Source organism: Hyla sarda, unplaced genomic scaffold (genome assembly GCF_029499605.1).
Source record: "Hyla sarda isolate aHylSar1 unplaced genomic scaffold, aHylSar1.hap1 scaffold_91, whole genome shotgun sequence".
In the NCBI taxonomy this organism is placed as follows: Eukaryota; Metazoa; Chordata; class Amphibia; order Anura; family Hylidae; genus Hyla; species Hyla sarda.
In genome coordinates, this window is record NW_026610938.1 from 518029 (window position 1) to 533955 (window position 15927).

A 15927-nucleotide genomic window follows, 5' to 3' on the forward strand; every position below is an offset into this window, starting at 1 on the left:
ATGTAACCATAGGGATTTGTGATGTCACCTAGAACCTTCACAGCAGCGACAGCTTTATGAGGAGCATCAGCACTGCTCTGCCTGAGCAGAACCATCACCGCCATAGGTTGTCAAATAACCCGGGTTTAACCCACACAGGTAAGTCCAATGGGGTGCAGGCATGTCCTCTATGCTTACAGCTTCCCGTGGGTGTTGGTTTGATACCGTTTGGGGACAGCCAAGGAGGCATCTGCAGGCAACAAAGGTAGGTGTGTGCTTGTGTGTGTGTTTCCTATGCAGATCCTAAGCCCAGTGTCACATGCAAGTAGGAGGAGTAAGAAGGGTTCCTGGCAAATCCGGGTTATGGATTGCATTTAAAAAGGCCCCGTGGGAGTGCAATGGGCCCCTGTCTTGCTGCTTAGCAATAATGGTATGGGTTTAGGTTCTGCTGTGTGTACTGGTGGTTGACTGCCCCCCAGCCCAGAGTGTGCATGGAAAATTGTCTGGCAGCCTCCCTGACAGCAAGCAGTGATAGTGCCCATGAAGGGCACCTTGTTGGGCCCGCCCCTTTCACGGTTATCGCTTCTCGGCCTTTTGGCTAAGATCAAGTGTAGTATCTGTTCTTATCAGTTTAATATCTGATACGTCCCCTATCTGGGGACCATATATTAAATGGATTTTTGAGAACGGGGGCCGATTTCGAAGCTTGCTTCCGTCGCCCTATGCATTGACCTGATATGGCAGTATCTTCGGGTACAGTGCACCACCCCCTTACAGGGTTAAAAAGAAAGATTCCTACTTTCATTGCTACCTGCTTGCTGGCTAGCCAGCTAGCCAGCCCTGTGGGCCTTGCTGCTGCTGCAGCCAAAAAACAAAAGGTGGTGCTGCTGCTGCTTCTGCTGCTTCTGCTTCTGCTTGTGTCTGGCCGCTGTTGGAGCGTCCAGGCACAGGACTTCTGCTGCTGCTGACTAAATGGCCTCCTTAATTGGATCATTTGAGTAGCCAGCACACCTGTGCAGGTAGGGCATGACATGATAGGCAGCTGCCTTGATAGCGGGTGGGTGCTGAATGTTCCTAATTGACAAAATAAGATTAATGCTTATGAAGAAATATAAAATCTCATCCCTTCCCCAATATCGCGCCACACCCCTACCCCTTAATTCCCTGGTTGAACTTGATGGACATATGTCTTTTTTCGACCGTACTAACTATGTAACTATGTAACATAACATGGGGGGGGGGGGGGGTCTCCTGGCTGTTCACACAGGTGTGTCATTGCTGTACATTGACCATGCATTGCTTCTGTGGTATTGCAAAGGCAAAGACAAATGCTTCCAGCCATCCATTGCACTAATGGATTGGTCATCAGCTGGCTGTCTATGTCCCGCATCAATATAGACCAAAGTACAGAGGGTTAGGCTATGCTATTGTGCACCTACCTGATGCATCAGAAGGTGCGAGGCCCTTGCTAAATTCTGTGCACAGACTTTGAGATCTATACTTTAGACTGTATCTAAACCTGCTCCAACATGGACTGACATTCTGGCCTACTTTCAGCCGATGCGACTTGTCTGTCGCTGAACAGTCGCTTTTTATGTATTCAGCACCTATGTATAATGTTGTAAAAATGCTCTAGAAGCTAAAGTCGCAGAAATGTCACACATATTTGGCCTGCAACTTTCTGTGCGACAAATTCAGACAGGAAAAATCAGTATAAATCCTTAGAAAATTATCCCCCAGTGTCTCCATCTGCTGGCGGTATTGAATAAGCATTGCTGCACTGATGGGGTATGCATTAGACGAAAAAAAAGAAGAAAAAGAAGAATAATACGCCCAGAAAAGAGGCGAAAAGGAGAAAAACGTAAAAAAACGTGAAAAAAAAGTAAGAGGAAGAGAAGGGAAAAAAAGGTGGAAATGGGTTTAAAAGTGATTTCGGCGGAGAAATATATATATATATATATATATATATATATATATATATATATATATATATACGCGCACACACACACATATATATAAACGTATTCTCCGTTGAGATATTGCAGCCGCTGCTGTGTCCAGGCCCAGGAGCCTTAGCACTGTGCTGTGATGTCACTCAATACCACTGACATCACTAGGTGTAAACAACATCTCTCCTTTGCTGTGTATGTGACTATGGAGCTGTTTGGTGATGTCGTCTATTATGGCCTTCATAGAAGCAACAGGAGATTGTTGCATCCATCTAGAACCCTCAGAACTACAGTGCTATGATGTCACTCACTTCCACAGGCCTTGCAGAGTGTAAACAACAACAACCCAGCTTTGTTGTGTATGTAACCATAGGGATTTGTGATGTCACCTAGAACCTTCACAGCAGCGACAGCTTTATGAGGAGCATCAGCACTGCTCTGCCTGAGCAGAACCATCACCGCCATAGGTTGTCAAATAACCCGGGTTTAACCCACACAGGTAAGTCCAATGGGGTGCAGGCATGTCCTCTATGCTTACAGCTTCCCGTGGGTGTTGGTTTGATACCGTTTGGGGACAGCCAAGGAGGCATCTGCAGGCAACAAAGGTAGGTGTGTGCTTGTGTGTGTGTTTCCTATGCAGATCCTAAGCCCAGTGTCACATGCAAGTAGGAGGAGTAAGAAGGGTTCCTGGCAAATCCGGGTTATGGATTGCATTTAAAAAGACCCCGTGGGAGTGCAATGGGCCCCTGTCTTGCTGCTTAGCAATAATGGTATGGGTTTAGGTTCTGCTGTGTGTACTGGTGGTTGACTGCCCCCCAGCCCAGAGTGTGCATGGAAAATTGTCTGGCAGCCTCCCTGACAGCAAGCAGTGATAGTGCCCATGAAGGGCACCTTGTTGGGCCCGCCCCTTTCACGGTTATCGCTTCTCGGCCTTTTGGCTAAGATCAAGTGTAGTATCTGTTCTTATCAGTTTAATATCTGATACGTCCCCTATCTGGGGACCATATATTAAATGGATTTTTGAGAACGGGGGCCGATTTCGAAGCTTGCTTCCGTCGCCCTATGCATTGACCCGATATGGCAGTATCTTCGGGTACAGTGCACCACCCCCTTACAGGGTTAAAAAGAAAGATTCCTACTTTCATTGCTACCTGCTTGCTGGCTAGCCAGCTAGCCAGCCCTGTGGGCCTTGCTGCTGCTGCAGCCAAAAAACAAAAGGTGGTGCTGCTGCTGCTTCTGCTGCTTCTGCTTCTGCTTGTGTCTGGCCGCTGTTGGAGCGTCCAGGCACAGGACTTCTGCTGCTGCTGACTAAATGGCCTCCTTAATTGGATCATTTGAGTAGCCAGCACACCTGTGCAGGTAGGGCATGACATGATAGGCAGCTGCCTTGATAGCGGGTGGGTGCTGAATGTTCCTAATTGACAAAATAAGATTAATGCTTATGAAGAAATATAAAATCTCATCCCTTCCCCAATATCGCGCCACACCCCTACCCCTTAATTCCCTGGTTGAACTTGATGGACATATGTCTTTTTTCGACCGTACTAACTATGTTACTATGTAACATAACATGGGGGGGGGGGGGGTCTCCTGGCTGTTCACACAGGTGTGTCATTGCTGTACATTGACCATGCATTGCTTCTGTGGTATTGCAAAGGCAAAGACAAATGCTTCCAGCCATCCATTGCACTAATGGATTGGTCATCAGCTGGCTGTCTATGTCCCGCATCAATATAGACCAAAGTACAGAGGGTTAGGCTATGCTATTGTGCACCTACCTGATGCATCAGAAGGTGCGAGGCCCTTGCTAAATTCTGTGCACAGACTTTGAGATCTATACTTTAGACTGTATCTAAACCTGCTCCAACATGGACTGACATTCTGGCCTACTTTCAGCCGATGCGACTTGTCTGTCGCTGAACAGTCGCTTTTTATGTATTCAGCACCTATGTATAATGTTGTAAAAATGCTCTAGAAGCTAAAGTCGCAGAAATGTCACACATATTTGGCCTGCAACTTTCTGTGCGACAAATTCAGACAGGAAAAATCAGTATAAATCCTTAGAAAATTATCCCCCAGTGTCTCCATCTGCTGGCGGTATTGAATAAGCATTGCTGCACTGATGGGGTATGCATTAGACGAAAAAAAAGAAGAAAAAGAAGAATAATACGCCCAGAAAAGAGGCGAAAAGGAGAAAAACGTAAAAAAAACGTGAAAAAAAAGCAAGAGGAAGAGAAGGGAAAAAAAGGTGGAAATGGGTTTAAAAGTGATTTCGGCGGAGAATATATATATATATATATATATATATATATATATATATATATATATACGCGCACACACACACATATATATATAAACGTATTCTCCGTTGAGATATTGCAGCCGCTGCTGTGTCCAGGCCCAGGAGCCTTAGCACTGTGCTGTGATGTCACTCAATACCACTGACATCACTAGGTGTAAACAACATCTCTCCTTTGCTGTGTATGTGACTATGGAGCTGTTTGGTGATGTCGTCTATTATGGCCTTCATAGAAGCAACAGGAGATTGTTGCATCCATCTAGAACCCTCAGAACTACAGTGCTATGATGTCACTCACTTCCACAGGCCTTGCAGAGTGTAAACAACAACAACCCAGCTTTGTTGTGTATGTAACCATAGGGATTTGTGATGTCACCTAGAACCTTCACAGCAGCGACAGCTTTATGAGGAGCATCAGCACTGCTCTGCCTGAGCAGAACCATCACCGCCATAGGTTGTCAAATAACCCGGGTTTAACCCACACAGGTAAGTCCAATGGGGTGCAGGCATGTCCTCTATGCTTACAGCTTCCCGTGGGTGTTGGTTTGATACCGTTTGGGGACAGCCAAGGAGGCATCTGCAGGCAACAAAGGTAGGTGTGTGCTTGTGTGTGTGTTTCCTATGCAGATCCTAAGCCCAGTGTCACATGCAAGTAGGAGGAGTAAGAAGGGTTCCTGGCAAATCCGGGTTATGGATTGCATTTAAAAAGGCCCCGTGGGAGTGCAATGGGCCCCTGTCTTGCTGCTTAGCAATAATGGTATGGGTTTAGGTTCTGCTGTGTGTACTGGTGGTTGACTGCCCCCCAGCCCAGAGTGTGCATGGAAAATTGTCTGGCAGCCTCCCTGACAGCAAGCAGTGATAGTGCCCATGAAGGGCACCTTGTTGGGCCCGCCCCTTTCACGGTTATCGCTTCTCGGCCTTTTGGCTAAGATCAAGTGTAGTATCTGTTCTTATCAGTTTAATATCTGATACGTCCCCTATCTGGGGACCATATATTAAATGGATTTTTGAGAACGGGGGCCGATTTCGAAGCTTGCTTCCGTCGCCCTATGCATTGACCCGATATGGCAGTATCTTCGGGTACAGTGCACCACCCCCTTACAGGGTTAAAAAGAAAGATTCCTACTTTCATTGCTACCTGCTTGCTGGCTAGCCAGTTAGCCAGCCCTGTGGGCCTTGCTGCTGCTGCAGCCAAAAAACAAAAGGTGGTGCTGCTGCTGCTTCTGCTGCTTCTGCTTCTGCTTGTGTCTGGCCGCTGTTGGAGCGTCCCGGCACAGGACTTCTGCTGCTGCTGACTAAATGGCCTCCTTAATTGGATCATTTGAGTAGCCAGCACACCTGTGCAGGTAGGGCATGACATGATAGGCAGCTGCCTTGATAGCGGGTGGGTGCTGAATGTTCCTAATTGACAAAATAAGATTAATGCTTATGAAGAAATATAAAATCTCATCCCTTCCCCAATATCGCGCCACACCCCTACCCCTTAATTCCCTGGTTGAACTTGATGGACATATGTCTTTTTTCGACCGTACTAACTATGTAACTATGTAACATAACATGGGGGGGGGGGGTCTCCTGGCTGTTCACACAGGTGTGTCATTGCTGTACATTGACCATGCATTGCTTCTGTGGTATTGCAAAGGCAAAGACAAATGCTTCCAGCCATCCATTGCACTAATGGATTGGTCATCAGCTGGCTGTCTATGTCCCGCATCAATATAGACCAAAGTACAGAGGGTTAGGCTATGCTATTGTGCACCTACCTGATGCATCAGAAGGTGCGAGGCCCTTGCTAAATTCTGTGCACAGACTTTGAGATCTATACTTTAGACTGTATCTAAACCTGCTCCAACATGGACTGACATTCTGGCCTACTTTCAGCCGATGCGACTTGTCTGTCGCTGAACAGTCGCTTTTTATGTATTCAGCACCTATGTATAATGTTGTAAAAATGCTCTAGAAGCTAAAGTCGCAGAAATGTCACACATATTTGGCCTGCAACTTTCTGTGCGACAAATTCAGACAGGAAAAATCAGTATAAATCCTTAGAAAATTATCCCCCAGTGTCTCCATCTGCTGGCGGTATTGAATAAGCATTGCTGCACTGATGGGGTATGCATTAGACGAAAAAAAAGAAGAAAAAGAAGACTAATACGCCCAGAAAAGAGGCGAAAAGGAGAAAAACGTAAAAAAACGTGAAAAAAAAGCAAGAGGAAGAGAAGGGAAAAAAAGGTGGAAATGGGTTTAAAAGTGATTTCGGCGGAGAAATATATATATATATATATATATATATATATATATATACGCGCACACACACACATATATATAAACGTATTCTCCGTTGAGATATTGCAGCCGCTGCTGTGTCCAGGCCCAGGAGCCTTAGCACTGTGCTGTGATGTCACTCAATACCACTGACATCACTAGGTGTAAACAACATCTCTCCTTTGCTGTGTATGTGACTATGGAGCTGTTTGGTGATGTCGTCTATTATGGCCTTCATAGAAGCAACAGGAGATTGTTGCATCCATCTAGAACCCTCAGAACTACAGTGCTATGATGTCACTCACTTCCACAGGCCTTGCAGAGTGTAAACAACAACAACCCAGCTTTGTTGTGTATGTAACCATAGGGATTTGTGATGTCACCTAGAACCTTCACAGCAGCGACAGCTTTATGAGGAGCATCAGCACTGCTCTGCCTGAGCAGAACCATCACCGCCATAGGTTGTCAAATAACCCGGGTTTAACCCACACAGGTAAGTCCAATGGGGTGCAGGCATGTCCTCTATGCTTACAGCTTCCCGTGGGTGTTGGTTTGATACCGTTTGGGGACAGCCAAGGAGGCATCTGCAGGCAACAAAGGTAGGTGTGTGCTTGTGTGTGTGTTTCCTATGCAGATCCTAAGCCCAGTGTCACATGCAAGTAGGAGGAGTAAGAAGGGTTCCTGGCAAATCCGGGTTATGGATTGCATTTAAAAAGGCCCCGTGGGAGTGCAATGGGCCCCTGTCTTGCTGCTTAGCAATAATGGTATGGGTTTAGGTTCTGCTGTGTGTACTGGTGGTTGACTGCCCCCCAGCCCAGAGTGTGCATGGAAAATTGTCTGGCAGCCTCCCTGACAGCAAGCAGTGATAGTGCCCATGAAGGGCACCTTGTTGGGCCCGCCCCTTTCACGGTTATCGCTTCTCGGCCTTTTGGCTAAGATCAAGTGTAGTATCTGTTCTTATCAGTTTAATATCTGATACGTCCCCTATCTGGGGACCATATATTAAATGGATTTTTGAGAACGGGGGCCGATTTCGAAGCTTGCTTCCGTCGCCCTATGCATTGACCCGATATGGCAGTATCTTCGGGTACAGTGCACCACCCCCTTACAGGGTTAAAAAGAAAGATTCCTACTTTCATTGCTACCTGCTTGCTGGCTAGCCAGCTAGCCAGCCCTGTGGGCCTTGCTGCTGCTGCAGCCAAAAAACAAAAGGTGGTGCTGCTGCTGCTTCTGCTGCTTCTGCTTCTGCTTGTGTCTGGCCGCTGTTGGAGCGTCCAGGCACAGGACTTCTGCTGCTGCTGACTAAATGGCCTCCTTAATTGGATCATTTGAGTAGCCAGCACACCTGTGCAGGTAGGGCATGACATGATAGGCAGCTGCCTTGATAGCGGGTGGGTGCTGAATGTTCCTAATTGACAAAATAAGATTAATGCTTATGAAGAAATATAAAATCTCATCCCTTCCCCAATATCGCGCCACACCCCTACCCCTTAATTCCCTGGTTGAACTTGATGGACATATGTCTTTTTTCGACCGTACTAACTATGTAACTATGTAACATAACATGGGGGGGGGCTCCTGGCTGTTCACACAGGTGTGTCATTGCTGTACATTGACCATGCATTGCTTCTGTGGTATTGCAAAGGCAAAGACAAATGCTTCCAGCCATCCATTGCACTAATGGATTGGTCATCAGCTGGCTGTCTATGTCCCGCATCAATATAGACCAAAGTACAGAGGGTTAGGCTATGCTATTGTGCACCTACCTGATGCATCAGAAGGTGCGAGGCCCTTGCTAAATTCTGTGCACAGACTTTGAGATCTATACTTTAGACTGTATCTAAACCTGCTCCAACATGGACTGACATTCTGGCCTACTTTCAGCCGATGCGACTTGTCTGTCGCTGAACAGTCGCTTTTTATGTATTCAGCACCTATGTATAATGTTGTAAAAATGCTCTAGAAGCTAAAGTCGCAGTAATGTCACACATATTTGGCCTGCAACTTTCTGTGCGACAAATTCAGACAGGAAAAATCAGTATAAATCCTTAGAAAATTATCCCCCAGTGTCTCCATCTGCTGGCGGTATTGAATAAGCATTGCTGCACTGATGGGGTATGCATTAGACGAAAAAAAAGAAGAAAAAGAAGAATAATACGCCCAGAAAAGAGGCGAAAAGGAGAAAAACGTAAAAAAACGTGAAAAAAAAGTAAGAGGAAGAGAAGGGAAAAAAAGGTGGAAATGGGTTTAAAAGTGATTTCGGCGGAGAAATATATATATATATATATATATATATATATACGCGCACACACACACATATATATAAACGTATTCTCCGTTGAGATATTGCAGCCGCTGCTGTGTCCAGGCCCAGGAGCCTTAGCACTGTGCTGTGATGTCACTCAATACCACTGACATCACTAGGTGTAAACAACATCTCTCCTTTGCTGTGTATGTGACTATGGAGCTGTTTGGTGATGTCGTCTATTATGGCCTTCATAGAAGCAACAGGAGATTGTTGCATCCATCTAGAACCCTCAGAACTACAGTGCTATGATGTCACTCACTTCCACAGGCCTTGCAGAGTGTAAACAACAACAACCCAGCTTTGTTGTGTATGTAACCATAGGGATTTGTGATGTCACCTAGAACCTTCACAGCAGCGACAGCTTTATGAGGAGCATCAGCACTGCTCTGCCTGAGCAGAACCATCACCGCCATAGGTTGTCAAATAACCCGGGTTTAACCCACACAGGTAAGTCCAATGGGGTGCAGGCATGTCCTCTATGCTTACAGCTTCCCGTGGGTGTTGGTTTGATACCGTTTGGGGACAGCCAAGGAGGCATCTGCAGGCAACAAAGGTAGGTGTGTGCTTGTGTGTGTGTTTCCTATGCAGATCCTAAGCCCAGTGTCACATGCAAGTAGGAGGAGTAAGAAGGGTTCCTGGCAAATCCGGGTTATGGATTGCATTTAAAAAGACCCCGTGGGAGTGCAATGGGCCCCTGTCTTGCTGCTTAGCAATAATGGTATGGGTTTAGGTTCTGCTGTGTGTACTGGTGGTTGACTGCCCCCCAGCCCAGAGTGTGCATGGAAAATTGTCTGGCAGCCTCCCTGACAGCAAGCAGTGATAGTGCCCATGAAGGGCACCTTGTTGGGCCCGCCCCTTTCACGGTTATCGCTTCTCGGCCTTTTGGCTAAGATCAAGTGTAGTATCTGTTCTTATCAGTTTAATATCTGATACGTCCCCTATCTGGGGACCATATATTAAATGGATTTTTGAGAACGGGGGCCGATTTCGAAGCTTGCTTCCGTCGCCCTATGCATTGACCCGATATGGCAGTATCTTCGGGTACAGTGCACCACCCCCTTACAGGGTTAAAAAGAAAGATTCCTACTTTCATTGCTACCTGCTTGCTGGCTAGCCAGCTAGCCAGCCCTGTGGGCCTTGCTGCTGCTGCAGCCAAAAAACAAAAGGTGGTGCTGCTGCTGCTTCTGCTGCTTCTGCTTCTGCTTGTGTCTGGCCGCTGTTGGAGCGTCCAGGCACAGGACTTCTGCTGCTGCTGACTAAATGGCCTCCTTAATTGGATCATTTGAGTAGCCAGCACACCTGTGCAGGTAGGGCATGACATGATAGGCAGCTGCCTTGATAGCGGGTGGGTGCTGAATGTTCCTAATTGACAAAATAAGATTAATGCTTATGAAGAAATATAAAATCTCATCCCTTCCCCAATATCGCGCCACACCCCTACCCCTTAATTCCCTGGTTGAACTTGATGGACATATGTCTTTTTTCGACCGTACTAACTATGTTACTATGTAACATAACATGGGGGGGGGGGGGGGGTCTCCTGGCTGTTCACACAGGTGTGTCATTGCTGTACATTGACCATGCATTGCTTCTGTGGTATTGCAAAGGCAAAGACAAATGCTTCCAGCCATCCATTGCACTAATGGATTGGTCATCAGCTGGCTGTCTATGTCCCGCATCAATATAGACCAAAGTACAGAGGGTTAGGCTATGCTATTGTGCACCTACCTGATGCATCAGAAGGTGCGAGGCCCTTGCTAAATTCTGTGCACAGACTTTGAGATCTATACTTTAGACTGTATCTAAACCTGCTCCAACATGGACTGACATTCTGGCCTACTTTCAGCCGATGCGACTTGTCTGTCGCTGAACAGTCGCTTTTTATGTATTCAGCACCTATGTATAATGTTGTAAAAATGCTCTAGAAGCTAAAGTCGCAGAAATGTCACACATATTTGGCCTGCAACTTTCTGTGCGACAAATTCAGACAGGAAAAATCAGTATAAATCCTTAGAAAATTATCCCCCAGTGTCTCCATCTGCTGGCGGTATTGAATAAGCATTGCTGCACTGATGGGGTATGCATTAGACGAAAAAAAAGAAGAAAAAGAAGAATAATACGCCCAGAAAAGAGGCGAAAAGGAGAAAAACGTAAAAAAAACGTGAAAAAAAAGTAAGAGGAAGAGAAGGGAAAAAAAGGTGGAAATGGGTTTAAAAGTGATTTCGGCGGAGAAATATATATATATATATATATATATATATATATATATATATATGCGCACACACACACATATATATAAACGTATTCTCCGTTGAGATATTGCAGCCGCTGCTGTGTCCAGGCCCAGGAGCCTTAGCACTGTGCTGTGATGTCACTCAATACCACTGACATCACTAGGTGTAAACAACATCTCTCCTTTGCTGTGTATGTGACTATGGAGCTGTTTGGTGATGTCGTCTATTATGGCCTTCATAGAAGCAACAGGAGATTGTTGCATCCATCTAGAACCCTCAGAACTACAGTGCTATGATGTCACTCACTTCCACAGGCCTTGCAGAGTGTAAACAACAACAACCCAGCTTTGTTGTGTATGTAACCATAGGGATTTGTGATGTCACCTAGAACCTTCACAGCAGCGACAGCTTTATGAGGAGCATCAGCACTGCTCTGCCTGAGCAGAACCATCACCGCCATAGGTTGTCAAATAACCCGGGTTTAACCCACACAGGTAAGTCCAATGGGGTGCAGGCATGTCCTCTATGCTTACAGCTTCCCGTGGGTGTTGGTTTGATACCGTTTGGGGACAGCCAAGGAGGCATCTGCAGGCAACAAAGGTAGGTGTGTGCTTGTGTGTGTGTTTCCTATGCAGATCCTAAGCCCAGTGTCACATGCAAGTAGGAGGAGTAAGAAGGGTTCCTGGCAAATCCGGGTTATGGATTGCATTTAAAAAGGCCCCGTGGGAGTGCAATGGGCCCCTGTCTTGCTGCTTAGCAATAATGGTATGGGTTTAGGTTCTGCTGTGTGTACTGGTGGTTGACTGCCCCCCAGCCCAGAGTGTGCATGGAAAATTGTCTGGCAGCCTCCCTGACAGCAAGCAGTGATAGTTCCCATGAAGGGCACCTTGTTGGGCCCGCCCCTTTCACGGTTATCGCTTCTCGGCCTTTTGGCTAAGATCAAGTGTAGTATCTGTTCTTATCAGTTTAATATCTGATACGTCCCCTATCTGGGGACCATATATTAAATGGATTTTTGAGAACGGGGGCCGATTTCGAAGCTTGCTTCCGTCGCCCTATGCATTGACCCGATATGGCAGTATCTTCGGGTACAGTGCACCACCCCCTTACAGGGTTAAAAAGAAAGATTCCTACTTTCATTGCTACCTGCTTGCTGGCTAGCCAGCTAGCCAGCCCTGTGGGCCTTGCTGCTGCTGCAGCCAAAAAACAAAAGGTGGTGCTGCTGCTGCTTCTGCTGCTTCTGCTTCTGCTTGTGTCTGGCCGCTGTTGGAGCGTCCCGGCACAGGACTTCTGCTGCTGCTGACTAAATGGCCTCCTTAATTGGATCATTTGAGTAGCCAGCACACCTGTGCAGGTAGGCCATGACATGATAGGCAGCTGCCTTGATAGCGGGTGGGTGCTGAATGTTCCTAATTGACAAAATAAGATTAATGCTTATGAAGAAATATAAAATCTCATCCCTTCCCCAATATCGCGCCACACCCCTACCCCTTAATTCCCTGGTTGAACTTGATGGACATATGTCTTTTTTCGACCGTACTAACTATGTAACTATGTAACATAACATGGGGGGGGGGGGGGGGTCTCCTGGCTGTTCACACAGGTGTGTCATTGCTGTACATTGACCATGCATTGCTTCTGTGGTATTGCAAAGGCAAAGACAAATGCTTCCAACCATCCATTGCACTAATGGATTGGTCATCAGCTGGCTGTCTATGTCCCGCATCAATATAGACCAAAGTACAGAGGGTTAGGCTATGCTATTGTGCACCTACCTGATGCATCAGAAGGTGCGAGGCCCTTGCTAAATTCTGTGCACAGACTTTGAGATCTATACTTTAGACTGTATCTAAACCTGCTCCAACATGGACTGACATTCTGGCCTACTTTCAGCCGATGCGACTTGTCTGTCGCTGAACAGTCGCTTTTTATGTATTCAGCACCTATGTATAATGTTGTAAAAATGCTCTAGAAGCTAAAGTCGCAGAAATGTCACACATATTTGGCCTGCAACTTTCTGTGCGACAAATTCAGACAGGAAAAATCAGTATAAATCCTTAGAAAATTATCCCCCAGTGTCTCCATCTGCTGGCGGTATTGAATAAGCATTGCTGCACTGATGGGGTATGCATTAGACGAAAAAAAAGAAGAAAAAGAAGAATAATACGCCCAGAAAAGAGGCGAAAAGGAGAAAAACGTAAAAAAACGTGAAAAAAAAGCAAGAGGAAGAGAAGGGAAAAAAAGGTGGAAATGGGTTTAAAAGTGATTTCGGCGGAGAAATATATATATATATATATATATATATATATATATATATACGCGCACACACACACATATATATAAACGTATTCTCCGTTGAGATATTGCAGCCGCTGCTGTGTCCAGGCCCAGGAGCCTTAGCACTGTGCTGTGATGTCACTCAATACCACTGACATCACTAGGTGTAAACAACATCTCTCCTTTGCTGTGTATGTGACTATGGAGCTGTTTGGTGATGTCGTCTATTATGGCCTTCATAGAAGCAACAGGAGATTGTTGCATCCATCTAGAACCCTCAGAACTACAGTGCTATGATGTCACTCACTTCCACAGGCCTTGCAGAGTGTAAACAACAACAACCCAGCTTTGTTGTGTATGTAACCATAGGGATTTGTGATGTCACCTAGAACCTTCACAGCAGCGACAGCTTTATGAGGAGCATCAGCACTGCTCTGCCTGAGCAGAACCATCACCGCCATAGGTTGTCAAATAACCCGGGTTTAACCCACACAGGTAAGTCCAATGGGGTGCAGGCATGTCCTCTATGCTTACAGCTTCCCGTGGGTGTTGGTTTGATACCGTTTGGGGACAGCCAAGGAGGCATCTGCAGGCAACAAAGGTAGGTGTGTGCTTGTGTGTGTGTTTCCTATGCAGATCCTAAGCCCAGTGTCACATGCAAGTAGGAGGAGTAAGAAGGGTTCCTGGCAAATCCGGGTTATGGATTGCATTTAAAAAGGCCCCGTGGGAGTGCAATGGGCCCCTGTCTTGCTGCTTAGCAATAATGGTATGGGTTTAGGTTCTGCTGTGTGTACTGGTGGTTGACTGCCCCCCAGCCCAGAGTGTGCATGGAAAATTGTCTGGCAGCCTCCCTGACAGCAAGCAGTGATAGTGCCCATGAAGGGCACCTTGTTGGGCCCGCCCCTTTCACGGTTATCGCTTCTAGGCCTTTTGGCTAAGATCAAGTGTAGTATCTGTTCTTATCAGTTTAATATCTGATACGTCCCCTATCTGGGGACCATATATTAAATGGATTTTTGAGAACGGGGGCCGATTTCGAAGCTTGCTTCCGTCGCCCTATGCATTGACCCGATATGGCAGTATCTTCGGGTACAGTGCACCACCCCCTTACAGGGTTAAAAAGAAAGATTCCTACTTTCATTGCTACCTGCTTGCTGGCTAGCCAGCTAGCCAGCCCTGTGGGCCTTGCTGCTGCTGCAGCCAAAAAACAAAAGGTGGTGCTGCTGCTGCTTCTGCTGCTTCTGCTTCTGCTTGTGTCTGGCCGCTGTTGGAGCGTCCAGGCACAGGACTTCTGCTGCTGCTGACTAAATGGCCTCCTTAATTGGATCATTTGAGTAGCCAGCACACCTGTGCAGGTAGGGCATGACATGATAGGCAGCTGCCTTGATAGCGGGTGGGTGCTGAATGTTCCTAATTGACAAAATAAGATTAATGCTTATGAAGAAATATAAAATCTCATCCCTTCCCCAATATCGCGCCACACCCCTACCCCTTAATTCCCTGGTTGAACTTGATGGACATATGTCTTTTTTCGACCGTACTAACTATGTAACTATGTAACATAACATGGGGGGGGGGGGGTCTCCTGGCTGTTCACACAGGTGTGTCATTGCTGTACATTGACCATGCATTGCTTCTGTGGTATTGCAAAGGCAAAGACAAATGCTTCCAGCCATCCATTGCACTAATGGATTGGTCATCAGCTGGCTGTCTATGTCCCGCATCAATATAGACCAAAGTACAGAGGGTTAGGCTATGCTATTGTGCACCTACCTGATGCATCAGAAGGTGCGAGGCCCTTGCTAAATTCTGTGCACAGACTTTGAGATCTATACTTTAGACTGTATCTAAACCTGCTCCAACATGGACTGACATTCTGGCCTACTTTCAGCCGATGCGACTTGTCTGTCGCTGAACAGTCGCTTTTTATGTATTCAGCACCTATGTATAATGTTGTAAAAATGCTCTAGAAGCTAAAGTCGCAGAAATGTCACACATATTTGGCCTGCAACTTTCTGTGCGACAAATTCAGACAGGAAAAATCAGTATAAATCCTTAGAAAATTATCCCCCAGTGTCTCCATCTGCTGGCGGTATTGAATAAGCATTGCTGCACTGATGGGGTATGCATTAGACGAAAAAAAAGAAGAAAAAGAAGAATAATACGCCCAGAAAAGAGGCGAAAAGGAGAAAAACGTAAAAAAACGTGAAAAAAAAGTAAGAGGAAGAGAAGGGAAAAAAAGGTGGAAATGGGTTTAAAAGTGATTTCGGCGGAGAAATATATATATATATATATATATATATATATATATATATACGCGCACACACACACATATATATAAACGTATTCTCCGTTGAGATATTGCAGCCGCTGCTGTGTCCAGGCCCAGGAGCCTTAGCACTGTGCTGTGATGTCACTCAATACCACTGACATCACTAGGTGTAAACAACATCTCTCCTTTGCTGTGTATGTGACTATGGAGCTGTTTGGTGATGTCGTCTATTATGGCCTTCATAGAAGCAACAGGAGATTGTTGCATCCATCTAGAACCCTCAGAACTACAGTGCTATGATGTCACTCACTTCCACAGGCCTTGCAGAGTGTAAACAACAACAA

At 46.1% G+C, this 15927-nt stretch overlaps 7 non-coding genes across 7 annotated transcripts; all 7 read left to right on the forward strand.

Moving 5' to 3' along the window:
- The first annotated feature begins 557 nt into the window (after window positions 1-557).
- Window positions 558-748, forward strand: LOC130349238 (U2 spliceosomal RNA). The gene has a single exon (XR_008886630.1). It is a non-coding gene; the product is annotated as a U2 spliceosomal RNA (small nuclear RNA).
- A 2098-nt stretch (window positions 749-2846) lies between these two features.
- Window positions 2847-3037, forward strand: LOC130349166 (U2 spliceosomal RNA). The gene has a single exon (XR_008886565.1). It is a non-coding gene; the product is annotated as a U2 spliceosomal RNA (small nuclear RNA).
- Window positions 3038-5132: 2095 nt separating this feature from the next.
- LOC130349167 (U2 spliceosomal RNA) lies at window positions 5133-5323 on the forward strand. The gene has a single exon (XR_008886566.1). It is a non-coding gene; the product is annotated as a U2 spliceosomal RNA (small nuclear RNA).
- Window positions 5324-7404: 2081 nt separating this feature from the next.
- LOC130349168 (U2 spliceosomal RNA) lies at window positions 7405-7595 on the forward strand. Its single transcript, XR_008886567.1, has one exon. It is a non-coding gene; the product is annotated as a U2 spliceosomal RNA (small nuclear RNA).
- A 2071-nt stretch (window positions 7596-9666) lies between these two features.
- LOC130349169 (U2 spliceosomal RNA) lies at window positions 9667-9857 on the forward strand. The gene has a single exon (XR_008886568.1). It is a non-coding gene; the product is annotated as a U2 spliceosomal RNA (small nuclear RNA).
- Window positions 9858-11947: 2090 nt separating this feature from the next.
- Window positions 11948-12138, forward strand: LOC130349172 (U2 spliceosomal RNA). Its single transcript, XR_008886570.1, has one exon. It is a non-coding gene; the product is annotated as a U2 spliceosomal RNA (small nuclear RNA).
- Window positions 12139-14225: 2087 nt separating this feature from the next.
- Window positions 14226-14416, forward strand: LOC130349228 (U2 spliceosomal RNA). Its single transcript, XR_008886621.1, has one exon. It is a non-coding gene; the product is annotated as a U2 spliceosomal RNA (small nuclear RNA).
- The last annotated feature ends 1511 nt before the right edge of the window (window positions 14417-15927 follow it).